This window comes from Talpa occidentalis, unplaced genomic scaffold (assembly GCF_014898055.3).
Source record: "Talpa occidentalis isolate TD23 unplaced genomic scaffold, MPIMG_talOcc4v2.1 talOcc4.2, whole genome shotgun sequence".
Lineage (NCBI taxonomy): Eukaryota > Metazoa > Chordata > Mammalia > Eulipotyphla > Talpidae > Talpa > Talpa occidentalis.
This window is the reverse complement of record NW_023602073.1, coordinates 5,708,776-5,725,117: the sequence shown is the minus strand read 5'-3', so window position 1 is coordinate 5,725,117 and position 16,342 is coordinate 5,708,776.

Here is a 16,342-nt window from a genome sequence, read left to right as displayed (position 1 = left end):
TGGTTCATAGTTATTTGTTGATATTTTCCAACTTCTTTTTTTTTTTTTTTTTTTGTGGGACCCTCGCTGGTGGCGGGGAATCGAACCGGCGCTGCAGAGGCTGCAGGCAGCCTCACAGACCACTGCGCCACCAGGGGAGGCCCATTTTCCAACTTCTTAACTTCGCTTCCAGGATGAGATAGCCAGAGGCTAGCCTGGAGGCTCAGTGTGTAAAGCAGGGCCCCAAGCCTGGACCGAGGAGCTTCCCACGTGGGACCTCACATACCTCCACTGACCTGAGACACACCAGCGAACCTCACATGCACATCATGGGGATAGGGGAGGAAGTTGGAGTCCCCAAAGAAAATCCACACAGATGTGGGGAGAGTGTGCAGACTCCACACAGTGGTCCCAGCCAGAAGTCCTTTTTTTTTTTTTCCTTATCTATACTCTAATAAAATGACATTACGCCAAGATTTGCTTGTTCTATGCCATTTTTGTTTAAATGAATGATTGAGAGACAATCTAGGATTATTCAGACTTGAGTATTTGTCAGAGGTTTGCTGAAATAAGAATCAAATGAGCCCGTCACCTCAAGGGGAAAAACTTCAAGTGCTAGTTGCCAGTGATAAAATTTGAACCTTCCAGCAAAAATTAGAACTTTGAGAGAGCATGTAGCTGCCATGGTGACCTTCATAGTTTCACAGTACTTAAAGACTTTTCTGAAGAGATTGGTGGTGATGCTAATGAATATGCTTTTTAATAAATCATATAATAAAATGCATACACATTTGGAAGAACTGTATGACTCAGTGAATCAACATTTTCCCAGTGACCAATGCATGATATTACAAAATCACACATGAGTGAAATCCATTCAAACTGTAAGATACCAGTGTATTTTAATGTAACAAAATACCAAAATGTTTATTGCTATAACTCCAAATGGATCTATAGAATGAGAGCAATCCCAATAAAATCCCACTAATGCTTTTTATTTAACTTGATAAACTGATTCGAAAATTTACATGGAAATGCAAAGAGAATAGAGTACCTAAAGCAATTCAAAAAAGAAGTTGTAGAACATTCTACCTGATTTTGAGACATGTTATTAAGTTACAGCAATCATGATAGTTTGATGTTGGTATAATAAAATAGACATAGAGATCAGTGGACTAGAAAAGAGACTCTAGAAATAAATCCACAAATGTATGGTCAATATTTTTAAACAAAGGTGCTAAGGCAATTCAAAGGGGTAAAGATTTTTTTTTTTTTTTCAAAAAATCCTTCTGACAAAAGCACCTGATAAAACCTGATGATTATGATAAAAATGATTGGATAGTCATTCTTAAAAAGAAAAAAAGAACTTTAATCTTTATCTCACAATCTACACAAAGGTTAACTCAAATGTATCCTTGGAATAAATGCAAGCACAAAACTATAAAACTCCTAAAAGAATATATAGGAGGATTTAGTAACTATGGGTTTGGTAAAGATTTCTTAAATAAGACACACAAAGGAACAAACTATAAAAAGAAAAATCAATAAAATAATCAAAACTAAAACTTGTTCTCTTCAAAATGCCAAGAAAATGATGAAGAGGTGAGTCATAGCTTGGAAGAATTTATTTGCAAAATATACATTTAACAGTAAAACTTATATCTATAATGCGATCATAACAAAATACTGTCAGTCAAGATGAAGAATAAAGACAAAAACATACCACATATTTTATTTTTTTAAAGATTTATTTATTTTTGCATACAAGAACTGGGGTATAATCCAAGGGTGTGGGGGCGGGGGGGTGAGAGGATTCACCAGAGAGAGTGGGGAGCAGAACAGGCAGATCTACTGAAATCCATGGCTGAGGGGAGCAGCAGGAGAGACAGGAGAGGTCTGCTGTGCCATGTGGGTAGCTCCCTGGCTGGGGGTGGAACTCATGCTGCAGTGAAGGGCAATAGCTTGAAAGCTCTGTCTTTAACTCTTGCGCCACCAGGGAGGCCCATACCACATATTTTAATGGCGAATGCAACACAAAGAATTGCCAGTCAGATATTGGAGAACAGGAAGGGGCAAAAAAGGGAGTTGGTATCACAGACATGGCATCCACCGGCGGCAATTACGCCCCTTGGACTGAAGAGTGGACTGAGCAAAAGGTCAGAATTAGTTAAAAGCTGGAGAATGAGTTCCACAGATTGGAATTCAGATCTCTGAGGAGCCACAGCTCTTTGGATGATGCAGGTGCCTCCAGATTTGGGAGAAGCTCTCCAGAGAGCTGGGACCTAAACAGGGAGGCAGGAGAGGAGTTTCGGTTGACTGAAGCGATGTCTCTGAATGTGCACAACAAGGTTAGTTCTCCCGGGGTTAGAAAATAAGTCAACTAGAGTCTTTTGGAATCTGGTGCTGCTTTGGAATCTGGTGCTGCTGATGAAGTAGTTGCTAAGGTGACACCGACACAAGAGGAAGCAAACAGAAGAGAAGGCATCCCTTCCCCATGCTCCAGCCTCACTGCCTTCCCCTGGTGCCCAAGGGGGACCAACAACCAGACCTAAGGAAGTTTTCAGGATCACAGCCTCACAAAACAAACCCCACTCAAAGGTAGGGTTCAAGCTAAGAGACACATTAATAAATAACACAGTGACAACACTGAACTTCCAATTGTTTTTCTGGAAATAGTACAAGCAAAAATAATAGCAGAGAGTTGCAATTCACAGAACATAGATTCAGGTTAGAAAAAAGATAGGTGTCCTGAAGAGGACCAGGGCTTAGGGTTTTCTTTCAGAGGGTAACGATCGGTGAAGGTGGCACAGGGTAAAAATCATCAGGAGAGTCACAAGGTAAAATTAGATACAAGTTCTCTTTATCTGCCTTTTCGAACAGGATCTTCACATTCTCATTGATTTCTTGGTGGTCTGCAGGGTCTGAGGGTCAGGTCCAATTTAGAGAGGACACAGAGGGACTCTTAGTGTGCTGGTTTCCTCTGGCCCTATTTTAGCCTGGTTCCTGTAATGTCGCTTTTCATACTACGCTCAATGAGAACATTAGACTACATTTCAAATATGAACACATCAATCAATACCAAAACTTAATAAAATCTTCATTTACTTAATGTGAGAGACTCACAACCAGCAAAAACCTTGTGGAAGTGCAGCATTGCCCCATCTGCAGACAATTCTGCAGCTGGAAGGTGCAGCGTCCCAGTACCTCAGTCCTTCAAGTCCAACCTCACGATTTCTTTTTTTTCCCTTTTAGTCTTTGAATGACCTTTGTTGTTTTATTTATTTATTATTTATTTATACATATTTTACATCATTGTTCATTTTTAAATGATAGCTTCCCCGCCTCCCACCCCATAGTCCCCATAGAGTTTCCTACACCAATGCATCCATGCACCATCACCTCAGCCCCCTGTGCTCCTGCCTCCCTCCCTCTGATCCCTCTCCCTCCTCTTCCCCTGCAGGATGTCACTAATTTATAATTGTCAGTTTGTGTTTGTTTTGTTTTGTGTTGTTATTATTTTTCCCCCCGATGTCTTTTTTTTTTTTAAGATTTATTTATTTATGCATACAAGAATCAGAGTATAGGCACACAGGCCAGAGGTGTGGGCATTGAGAGGATTCACCAGAGAAAGACAGGTGGATTGACAGAAATACACTGCTGAGGGGAGCAGCAGGCGAGTCAGGAGAGGTCTGCTGTGCCATGTGGGTAGCTCCCAGGCCGGGGATTGAACTCGTGCTGCAGTGGCTGTGGATAGCTTCACAGGTTGCGTCTTAACACCTTGCGCCACCAGGGAGGCCCTCCCCTGATGTCTGATTTGGTTCCCAACCCCACAATATTATTATTAAGGAAAATATTCATAACCTCCCAACTTCTTTTAGGCTCAGCATTCCGGCCCTGGAGGGCCCACTGCTTCCTCCAGTCCCCTTCTGAGGCTTAAGCAGAGATGTTTGGGATTTTTATTTCCAAAGGTGGGGCCTGGGGGAATTCAAGCATTTCTTTTTACAGCATCCAAATGGAATTTTTTTCCCAGTGCTTTTTCTCTCCACAGTCTGTGTCTGCCCTCTTCTCTCTCTTTTTGTTTTTTAAAGATTTATTTATTTATTTATACAAGCACTGGGTACAGTCAGAAGCGCAGGAGGGTGAGAGGATTCACCAGAACCACAGTGCAGAGCAGAACAGGCAGACTGATGAAGTACACTGCTGAGGGGAGCAGCGGATGTGGCAGGAGAGGTCTGCGTGCCATGGCTTCACAGCCCAGTGCTCAACTGCTGCGCCACCAGGGAGGCACCTTGGACCTTGATCTTTCCTACACCTACACCTATTTTTGCAAAGGACCCGGGCATGTAAATAGTGGTCCATGTCTTGCCATTCTAAAAGCGACTTCTTCAATTTAGGGAAGGATTTGCCCACAAAAACTTGCTGTATCAACTGCAAGTAAAATTTAACTATGTATTCTTGCTTTAGCTTAGTCCCACCTTGAAATTTTGGAGAGAGAATCAGAGAGAGACCCATGCCCAAAATCGAAATGTAAAACTCTTAAGGAATAAAAACCAATTAACGTTTTGTAAACATATTCCTTTCTCAGTAAAATTACTTTAAAATAGCGGTGCTCTAGTCAATGGCTATCACCAGAAAATTTGAGAGGATTTGAAGAACTTGGCTTCTCCTTCCTTCCTAATCAGCCAATTTCATTATGTTTTCTGCTTAATAATTATAGATCTTATTAACAGAAATGGGTTTAATAAAAATAATAGGCATTACAAATTGCAGGCTCTCCCCAAAGACTAGAGATTGTGTCATTTCATATAAGAGTATGCAAACGTGACTTTGGTTAACACACACTAGAGTTTTCTAAATATAGTGAAATAATACAATTTAATAGTAGAGCCAGCTTCACACACCCTTTGTGAGAAAATGTTTTAGCCCTGCTTTGAGGAAGAGAAATGGTATCATATCAGTGTCATTAGATTTCTTTCCCCCTTGCACACAAGTATTCATGCATAACCACTACAGTAATATGCCACAGCCTCAGAATTTCCTAATATCTTTTTTTATTATAATGGTAGTCATGCTTATTGTAGAAAAGTTGGAGAACAGAGAAAAGTATAATGAAGAAAATAAAAATCACTTACAATCCCACAAACTAAAAATTAGTTCTTGCTACTATGTTGGTTTATTCTAGTCCAATATTTTTATAAATATGTGTTTTTGCATATTTGAGATAATTTGGGGTTTTTTAAAATTTATTTATTTATGCATACAAGAGCTGGGGTACAGGCCAGAGGTGTGGTGGTTGAGAGGCTTCACCAGAGACAGAGTGGGGAACAGAAAAGACAAACCAACTGAAATGCACTGCTAAGGGGAGCAGCGGGCGCGGCAGGAGAGGTCTGCTGTGCCATGTAGGACCCTCGCCACCCGGCAGGGATCAAACTGGTGCTGCAGAGGCCAGGGACAGCTTCACAGCGTGGGGCTCAACCGCCTGCACCACCAGGGGAGGCCCTAAGTATTGTTTTTAAGGTAAAACAGTTTCCCAATGAGTTACTAGTGAATTTGAATATTTTATTTCCAAGGCATTTTAATTCAATACAAGATGCATAAAAATGAGTTTTTGTAGAAAATTTACCTGCAAGGTTGTTGTTACTCAATTCTCAATACTTACATTTAAAAAAGTTTCAGTTGTCATTCGTAATTCGAACATTCCCTCTTGATTAAAAAGGCACTGTTTAACAGTGAATCATGACTTGAAGCAAAATCTTTGGTTAAGGACAGTCCCTCTGTGATAATTAGAGGGTCTGGCAAGATTGTAGCAGAGTAAAGATGCCAGCCAGGCTGACCGCTTCAAAATATCACAACTTAATTGCATTAAAACAAGGTGAAGGAAAAAACAACCCTGAGGGAAAATCAGATGGCCACAGCACATACTAGGAGCAATGGTCCAGCAGAAATTGGTAGGAAGAACTTAAAGTGAAGATTGTTTAGCGTGATGATGGGGCAGTACCATCCCCAAAAAGGAGAACAGCTGTTGTACAGAGTAACCTAGAGCATTGACTCCTGAGACCTGACACTCCTCTGGATAATGGGATACATGAGTTGGCATCCAGGACAGAAGTGGGGGCGGCATAGAGTGAGGACTACTGTCTTGAGCACTAGGCTCTCAATACAGAACAGATGGGATCTGAATTGTCAGGGAGAAGCGGGTAAAAGCACATGGGTATCCTTATAGAAAGGGGTACTCGGGGCCTCCCTGGTGGAGCAAGGGGTTAAGCACAGCACTGTGAAGCTGTCCTCAGTTCAATCCCCAGTCAGGGAGCTAAGTTGTTGACAATTAACAGTAAAGACTGAATACTGAAAACATCAAGAGGGCCTCCCTGGTGGTGCAGGGGTTAAGACGCAACCAATGAAGTAATCTGCAGCCTCTGCAGCATGAAATCAATTCCTGGCCGGTCAGGGAGGAAACCCACATGGCGGGACAGACCTCTCCTGTCTGGCCCACTGCTCCCCTCTCCCCTTAGCAGTGTACTTAGGTCCTTCTGCCTGTTCTGTTCCCCACTGTATTGGGTGAATCCTCTCACACACACACACACACACACACACACACACACACACACACACCCGCATTTCTGGCCTGTACCCCAATTCTTGTATAAAAATAAATAAATCTTTAAAAAAAATAAAAACATCAAGAAAGAAAGGGGTAACCTATAAGGGAACACCAATCAGACTGTCAATAGACTTTCCAATGGAAACATTACTAGCATGAAGGGACTGGAAGGAGCTATGAATGTGCTTAAGTAAAAAGACTTCAAACTTTATTATATTAATAACAAAATGGTGTTAAACACAATGTGGTACTGGCATAAAAAAATAGATACATGGAGCAATGGAATAGAATCAAAAGCCTAGAAATAAGTCCAAATACATTCTAATACTTAATTTAAGATAAAGCAGCTATGGCCATAAAATGGGGAAAAGACAGTCTCTTTAATAAATGGTACTGGGAAAATTGGAAAGCCACGCATAAAGGACCTCCCCGGGGGCACAGCGGGTTGAGCACTGCGCTGTGAAGATGTCTGCAGCCTCTGCAGCGCTGGTTCGATTCCCAGCCGGCCAGGGAGACACCCACATGGTGAGGCAGACCTCTCCTGTCTCACCCACTGCTCCCCTCAGCAGTGCCTTCGGTCCGTCTGCCTGTTCTGCTTCCCCACTCTGTCTGTGGTGAATCCTCTCACCCTCCTGCAACTCTGACCTGTACCCCAGCTCTTGTATAAATAAAAATAAATCTATAAAAAAAAAAGCCACACATAAAGAATGAAATTGGAAGGTAACCCCATACATAAAAATACATTTCCAAAGGATTAATGATTTAGATATAATACGTGCAACAATAAAATACATATTATAGAAGAAAACACTGGTGATACATCCCGTGATATCAACTATAAAGATATTTTTGGTGACTCGACCCCTTTTGCAAGGAAATTAAAAACAAAAACAAACAACTCTTCTTAATTCAAGTTAAAAAGGTTCTATGCTGTGAAAGAAAACACAATAAGACTAAAATGAAAGGACAACCTATTGAATGGTAAAAAAATATCTACACAATATATAACTGATAAGGAACTAATATCCAGAACACACAAAAATTCATACAATTCAACACAGAAAAATTAATTACCTAATGAATAATTGGGCAGCTGATATGAACAGACAATTCACCAAAGAGGATACCAGAAAGCCAAAATACTATGAGAAAATGTTCATTGTCACTTCTAAAAAGTAAAGTATCAGTTAAAACCACAATGAAATGATACGTCTTAAAAAGACCCTCAACAATAAATGTAGGAGAGGATGCAGAGAAAAGGGAACCCTATTGTACTCTTGGTGGGAATGTAAACTGGGGCAACGATTAGGGAAAGCAATTTCAATTTACCTTAAAAAATTAAAACTGGAAATATCGCAGGACCCAGCAATATCACAGTTAGGCATATATCAAAAAAAATGTGAAACCATCAACAAAAACATCCTTATGTCCCACAATGTTCATAGCAGCATTATTTACAACAGCCAGGACAAGAAAGCAGCCTAAATGTTGATCTATGGGTAACTGGAGCAAGAAGAAAATTGGAAAATTGGTACACGCACCCCATGGAGTATTATATAGCCAGAAAAAGTATGAAGTGCGGCCATTCTCAAAAAATTGGGGGGAATTTGAGAAAATTATATGTAGCAAAGTCAGACCAATAAAAGCAAATTGGATATTTATATAGCAGACAATTTTATAATTTTATAATGTAAAACACTTTCAAAAACCTGTGGACATTAATAAACATCTTGAGGGTTCTGAGGGTGGGGGGATAGGAATGGGGACATACAGGATAATGGTGAGGAAACACTAAATAAAATTAAAATAAGCACAGTATAATGTGGGATACAACACATATATAAAAGGGAAAAAAATGTATGACGATAATTCACAAGTACAAGGAAGGAAGAGATAGAAGTATGTATACTGTTGTTTAATAAAAAAAAGAACAATCCTTTTTAAATCAAAAAAAGAATCTTTTTAAAATGCAAAAATTATTTCACTACATTGAAAGTATAGAAATACATACTTGGAAATGCAAAAAAATCAAGATATAACTAGCATTTTGCCCCAAATTAGTTATCCACTGAAAGGAACACTTTTAATGTCAGAAAAGGCTTTTGAGAATATACAATTAAGAAAATAGTTTGCTTTTAGTATGTTCAGGGCAAATGATTACTTTTTGCAATCAAAAGATTTCTCATTAATTTATCCTATACATCGCTTATGCTTAGAAGCTAGAATTCAACATTAGCAGGGAATTGATTTTTCTTTTAAATGCTTTTAGTTATAAACGTCATTTCATTCTCACACAAATCTACTTCTTAAAGGGCCCATTTGTAAGAAGAATTTCAGCATTTAAAATTATGAAATGTTTCATGTTATCGCTCTAGAATTAAATACAGACTAATGAGGGCCTCCCTGGGGGCACAGGCGTTAAGACGCAACCTATGAAGCAATCCGCAGCCACTGCAGCACGAGTTCGATTCCTGGCCCGCCAGGGAGAAACCCACATGGCGGGACAGAACTCTCCTGTCTCGCCCGCTGCTCCCCTCAGCAGTGTACTTCGGTCTGTCTGCCTGTTCTGTTCCCTGCTGTCTCTGGTGAATCCTCTCAACACCCCCCCACATCTCTGGCCTGTACCCCAATTCTTATATAAAAATAAATAAATCTTTAAATAAATAAATACAGACTAATGAAATAGAGTAGCAATAAGAAGGGAACAAGTCAACAGAAAGGAAAGTAATTTCTGACCAAAGTTTACCCCTGGAACACAGAAGTATTAGCACAACCCTCCACGTCACCGCACATGGCCTTGATCCATAATAAAATGTCCTAATGACATACTGTGTATACCCTATTCTGCCTTTGCATACATTATGTTTTAATTGAGCTATAACTGACATTCCACCTCATTATAGTAGTTTCAGGTATACAGCATAATGATTCAATATTTGCAGAGACTGCAAAATGATCACCAAAATAAATCTAATTAACATCCATCACAACACATAGGTACTAAAAACCTTTTCTCATTTTGAGAATTTTTAAGGTTAACTCTAGTATCAATTTTCAAATATGCATTAGAGTATTATAACCATATAGAATATTAGCCATAATCCCCACCACTTTTATTATTGGTCCCTCAACCTTGTCAGGCCAATGTCTGTCCAGTCTTTCTAGTTCAATGCTCAGAAGAATACAGAGGACTCTTGTATTTTTGGCAAACAGTATCTTTATGTAAAAGCCAGGACTGGCCACAGTGCAGGTTCTCTGATCCCATGCAGACCAGGTAAAGGAGTCAGAGTCCTCAGTAGTTTTGCAGGTTTTTTATTGGGGTTCACCAGGCATATGGCAGGCAGGGGTGCTGGCTGGGAGGCTGGCAGGCCTCCCAGCCCCCAGCAAGTCTTCACTCTATCTGGGCTCTCTAGCGTTCGTTCTGCTGCTTCTCGGCTTCTCTTTCGGCTTCTGATGCTGCTGCTGCTACTGCTGCTGCTGCTGGCGTCCCCGTGACGCCGCCCTTAAAAGCACAGTCTTAGCTCAGCTGAATCCCATCTTCCTATGCCCACACCCTACTCCAGGTGCCCGCCATCAGGCATGCATTCAGGACAAGGATCCATCATCTATCCTGATGGCGGAAGGGCAGAAAAGCCTGATATTTTCTTTACCCTACACTTTATAAAGAACTGCAGAGGACTTTATAAAGATATTTTTTGTGCCCGTGGAGTTGCTACAGGAAAGCTCAGGAGCTGCAGCGCCTTCTGGGGACACTCAGGGGAGAAGCAACGCGTGGCTGGTAGAGCATCCTAGGAAAGAGCATCCTGGTAGAGCCTGCGTCCTCTGCCCTCTAGTGGCTGCAGGTGCTAGGTTTTTGGTTTTTGGGGTTTGTTTTGCTTTGTGTTGTTTTCTGAAAAAGAAATGCTTGTTCCCCTCCAGCACCTGCGTTTGCCTCCTACTGGAGTGAGAAGTTTAAGTTCCAATTAACTAAATAACTGGGAAGGCCAAGAAATGAGAAACAGTTTGCAGGCACACGTTGAGATGTGATTGAAAAAGCTTCCCCCTTCTTTGAATGTCTCACCTCTAAGCTAGTGGTTCTCTGGAAATTAGAAAAATATAGCTAAAACACAAAGCAGAAATGCATTTAAGTTACAGGCTTGAATTCCATGCTGAGATTTTTGTTCTGCCGAATTTGGGGGCTTTTAGGAAATGATGATTGTCGATGGGAAAAAGGTCTCGTGTCATGTCCCAAATACTTTTGCAATTTTTTATTCATTCGTTATATCTAAACTTCTAGGAACTACCGTTCCCACCAACCATGGCAAGTTTTCAAATGTGTAATTACAGAATTATTTTCAGTTGGAATGGGTGCCCAAGATCATCAGATTCCTCTTTCTGTTTCAGAAATGAGACCCCGGCAGGATGAGTGGCAGCTGCCATCAATCAGTACCTTGCGTGTAACAGAACTCAGCAGCAAATGATGAAAGAAACAAAGATCTTGGGTGATAGGATAAGGACTGGAACCCAGATTTTCTGCCACCTACTGCATTGTCCTTTTCGTCACACCAGGATCAGGAGATTTCTAATAAGACATATACTTGATTGAAAAACTACTAGGTTTCAGAAACAGGAAGGGATTGAACTAGGGCCTGGAATAGTAAGAACTGAGGTGTGGTGGCAGGGAGAGGGGGAACAAGCAATCTGTGTTTGCCATGCTAAGGTCTCTCTAGAATTTATCAGACTGCAATGAGGAAGTCTGGGGCAGAGATTGGGTGTCAGAGAGGAATTAGGGGACCGTGTTAGGGAGGAAGCTTTGCATGTTGTGAAAAGAAAACAGGAAAAATAAAGGCCTACAAGAAAATGATAATGTTCTACACCATTAAGGATCAAGGGCCTTAAAGCGAACTGTGAGTTCACATGTGGCTCTCAGAACGACCAGGTGCTCTGAGTCTAGGTTGCAGAAATAAATTCTAGCCTTTTACCCAGGCAGGGGAAGAACAAGCGGTACTTCAGGAACGGTGAGGCCAGGAGAAGCTTTATGACTCCTGCATGAGGTCCCAGACCTGAGTTGCCCTCTAAGGTCTGAGCACTGGTCGAGAGACAAAGAGTTTCTTTTATGCACAACCACTTTGCATTGATAAAGTTGGTTAGTTAGCACACAGACTCTTGACACAGAACAGGGGAAGGATGCAGATCTTGGAGGATGGCCTGGGAGATCAATCAGCCTTGCAGGCTGCCAGACCTTGTTGAGATATGCTTGTTAAGGAAGCAAACTTGTTATTTACTTTACATTTCCAGGTCTAGGACTCTTTAACAGGGAATGATTTCCTTTTCTTAGCAGTTCCCTTTCATAGGGAAATACTGGCTAATTCTGCTTTTATTAACAACTTTAAAAATACAGTGTCAACATGTCCTCCAAAGTTCTGTATATTTAAATCCTATTTTACAGTTCCAGAAAAACTGTTTTCAAAAATATATTTAATGATGTTGGCAAGGACATAGAGAAATTGGAACCCTCATGCATTGCTGATGGGAATGTGCAATGATGCTGTCCTTATGAAAATCAATTTAGCAGTTCCACAAAAAAATGAAACATATTATTACTATATAACCCAGCAGTTACACTCCTAGGAATACACCCAAAGGAATTTAAAAAACAATGCTCTAGCAGCACTATTTACAAAAGAAGGAAACAACCCAAATGTCCATCAACTCATAAATGGATAAACTGTGGTATATCCATAGAACAGAATATTACTCAGTCAAAAAGAAATGAAGTACTGATATGTAGATGAACCTCAAAAGCATTCTGCAAAGTGAACAAGCCAGACACAAGAAGTCACATGTTCCATGACTTCATTTACATGTAAGACAATCATTCATTCATGAGAAAAAGACAATCCATTGAGACCAAAAGCAGATTAGTGGTTGCCAGGGGCTGAGGACAGGGTGGAAAGGGAAAGAGCTGCTCAAAGAATGCAGCATTTCCAGTCTCCCTTGGTGGCACAAGGGGTTAAGTAGTAGCACAGTGAAGCTTTCAGCAGCCACTGCAGCACAAGTTCGATCCCCAGCCTGGGAGCAAATCCAGCTGGCACAGCAGACCTCTCCTGACTCACCCGCTGCTCCCCTCAGCAGTGTATTTCAGTAGATCTGTTACAGGGCAGGGGGAGCAGCAGCCCAAACCCCGCAAACCTGCCTATTCTAAATGGGTTCTGCCATCCGCTGCATCAACACAAAACATATGAGACTTTAATGGGAAGGAACTTTCATACAACTAGGAAACAATACAGGAAAGGCAAAGAATCTAGTTTCTAAATCAAGCACCCAAAGTGACCCGTCCCCTCGTGGGTAAAACTCCATCCAAATGGGACTGGCCCAGAGCAAGGCCCCAAAGCCTGCCACAGTCTAAAGCACCTTCCAGTGGGGACCCCCAGAAAAGGAGCAGAAACAAGCAGACAAGTCCGGAGGGAAAAGAGCAAAATCAAAATCAAGACAAAACCCGCCATGGTCCCCTCCCCACGGGTCTCACCCACATCTGTGTCACCCCGTCCACGACCACAAGGCAAGCGCAGTTTCTTCACGTGTCTCTCGGCTCCATGTGCCTCCCCCAGGTCTCCTTCTGGCTCCATCCTGCTTCCTTCCTGCCTCAGTCTCCTCTGCAGCTTCTTCTCTCCCTGCTCAGCTCCACCCTCCCTTGGGTGGGGCAGGAAACCTGGAATCTCCCCCTTTCCTCGGGACCATCCTGTTACAAATATACCTGTTCTGTTCCCCACTCTGTCTCTGGTGAATCCTCTCACCCCTCTGCACCTCTGGCCTGTACCCCAGTTATTGTATGCATAAATAAATAAATAAATCTTTTTTCAAAAGGAGTGCAGGATTTCCTTTTGGAGTGATGAGAGTATCTCAAACCTAGATTAGGATGATGGTTGCACAGCATTGTGAATGTACCTAATTCTATTAAATTGTTGTTTTTTTTTTTCTTACACTGCTGAGGGGAGCAGCGGGAGGCAGGAGAAGTCTGTCGCGCCATGTGGGACCCTCGCCGGCAGCCGGGGATCGAACCAGCACTGCAGAGGCTGCGGGCAGCTTCACTGCCCAGCGCTCAACCTCTGAGCCACCGGGGGAGGCCCTTAAATTGTATTTTTAAATGTATTTTTTATGTAAAATAAAATAACTTACATAAAATAAGATGTAAATTTTCTTATGATTTTACTTCAATAAAAATATAATAAAAGTTTTAATTGTTTGAATATATTTAATGATTAGTCTCTTTAGTAATTGGCTTGTAGTTGAGGAGATATTAAAAATACAATCTAGGTAATTTTCCTGTGTCTCTTAGATCAAAATAATCAGATTTTAAAGACTTCTTTTTTTTTCCATTGATAATACTTGAATCATTTCCAACTTTTAATAATCTTCCTACAACTTTCTTTCATGACCTATGATTATCTCGTGCAAAGAATCAGGATGAATATGAATGAAAGAAAGGATTTCTTGATTGCAGTCACTAAAGATCAGTTGCCATGGTAGATAAAATTTACCTATTCCACAATAGCAGAGAGAAAAGGAAATCAGGGTTGGTTAAAAAAAAAAATTACTAGTGCCTTTGGTATATGATTGTGTTCCTTATTTCACCAACTGTAAGAGGGACTTTTTTTTTTTTTCACATTTTTATATTGCTGAAATTGAGATGCCACTTACAGCCAGAGGCCAGGTGGGGCACATGCTGTAGGTCATGGCCTCAAGGGCTAGCTGGGTGTCAGAGCCTGGGTATGGGAAATCCCAGAGATAACCTGGGATTACTCTTCTAAAAATATCCTTGTTTGAAAAACATGAGCATCAAGGACTCAATGCCAAAAATTCCAAAGAGATTCTGAATATAAAAGAGTTTTAGGAGGGCCTCCCTGGTGGTGCAGGGGTTAAATACAGTGCTAACAAGCTATTGTCAGCCACTGCAGCATGAATTTGATCCCCAGTTGGCCAGAGAGCAACCCACAAGGCGCAACTGCTCTCCTCAGCCTTGTGTTTCAGTAGATCTGCCTGTTCTGCTCCCCACTCTCTCTGGTGAATCCTCTCATCCACCCCAGCACCTCTGGCTTACACCCCAGTTCTTATATGCATAAATAAATCTTTTAAAAAAAGGTTTTAGGAATGCTTAGCCAATTCGTTTGTATTCTATTTTCCTTTTCATACATGTACAAACATGATATAGAATAATATCTTTGCTAAATGGCTTTGAAAACCTTTTCAGTAAGTATAAAATAAAACCATTTGTCTGAGCTTGATTGACAGCATGTTTTCCTGTCTTCAAAGGACAGAAAATAAGGGTGTATCATAGAAGAGATGTCTTAGATTTAATCTAATATGGTAACTATTTCCTATAAAAATCATAAACATTTGCCTGAATTTATAAAATTATTCATAGTCCCAAATATTAATGCCCATGGACTTTCTTATTTTAAACATTGAAATTTTAATGTTTATATTCTAGTATAATTTAGCTCTTATTGAAAATAAATACTTATTGAAAATCTGTAAAAAAAAAATGAACTATAGTAGAAATAAGGTAGAATATCCAAATAAAGAAGACAGACCCTATCCTTAAAAGAATTTACCATCTATTCAATAAATTATAATGGGAATAAAACAGTAAAGAAATCAAAATTCTCTACCTTCATGGCACAATTTAAAAGGTAATATTCAGTTAAAACGTCAAACAAATAAATGCATATTATGTCAGATAAGGGATGGAGGAAATGACTGGAATGCTGGGAATATGTTGATATTCTAGAGAAGTATCTAGAATACCCTCAATGAGGAAAAACTGAAGGGGGCCTCCCTGATGGCACAGAGTTAAGTCTCAGCACTATCAAGCTATGGCCAACCACTGCGGCACGAGTTCGATCCCCAGCCAGGGAAGTGACCCACATGGCACGGCAGACCTCTCCTGTCTCACCCACTGCTCCCCTCAGCAGTGTATTTCTGTCAATCGGCCTGTTCTGCTCCCCACTCTGTCTCTGGTGAATCCTCTCAACCCCCACTCCCACACCTCTGTCCTGTACCCCAGTTCTTCCATGCATAAATAAATAGATAAATGTTTAAAAGAAGAATTAAAAACTGAAGGAAGTAGGGAACTAAAAATGAGAGCACCTGCCTAAAGAAGAGCATTCCGGGACTCCCTGGTGGCGCAGGCAGTTGAGCGCAGCACTGTGAAGCAATCCGCAGCCTCTGCAGCACAAGTTTGATCCCGGCCGGAAGGGAACTAGCTATCCAACATGGCGCAGCAGACCTCTCCTGACTCGCCCGCTGCTCCCCTCAGGAGTGTATTTCAGTCACTCTGCTTATTCTGCTCCCCACTCTGTCTCTGGTGAATCCTCTCACCCTCCCGCACATCTGGCTTGTACCCCGGTTCTTGTATGCATGAATAAATAAATCTTTTTTAAAGAAAGAAGAAGAACATCCCAAGACAGAGGACACAGAAAGAGCCCTGGGCAAATGTGTCTGAAGAACAAAAAGAAAGTGACTGGAGTGGAGAAGACAAAGAGGACTTGGTGACGGAATCAGCAAAGTAGGAAGGGCCAGATCTCTTGGCCAGGGAAAGTCAGAGGAAGGACTTTGCTTTGTGAGTGAGGTCAAATGTTTGTGCAGAGAAATGACAGGCTGCAGTTTTAATGTGATTATTTTAACTATTATGTTTAGAGGAAACTAAAAGGCAGAAGGGCACAAGTCAAGTAGCTGGTTATGAGGGTGTTGAGATAACCAGGGGAGAGTGACAATACCCTG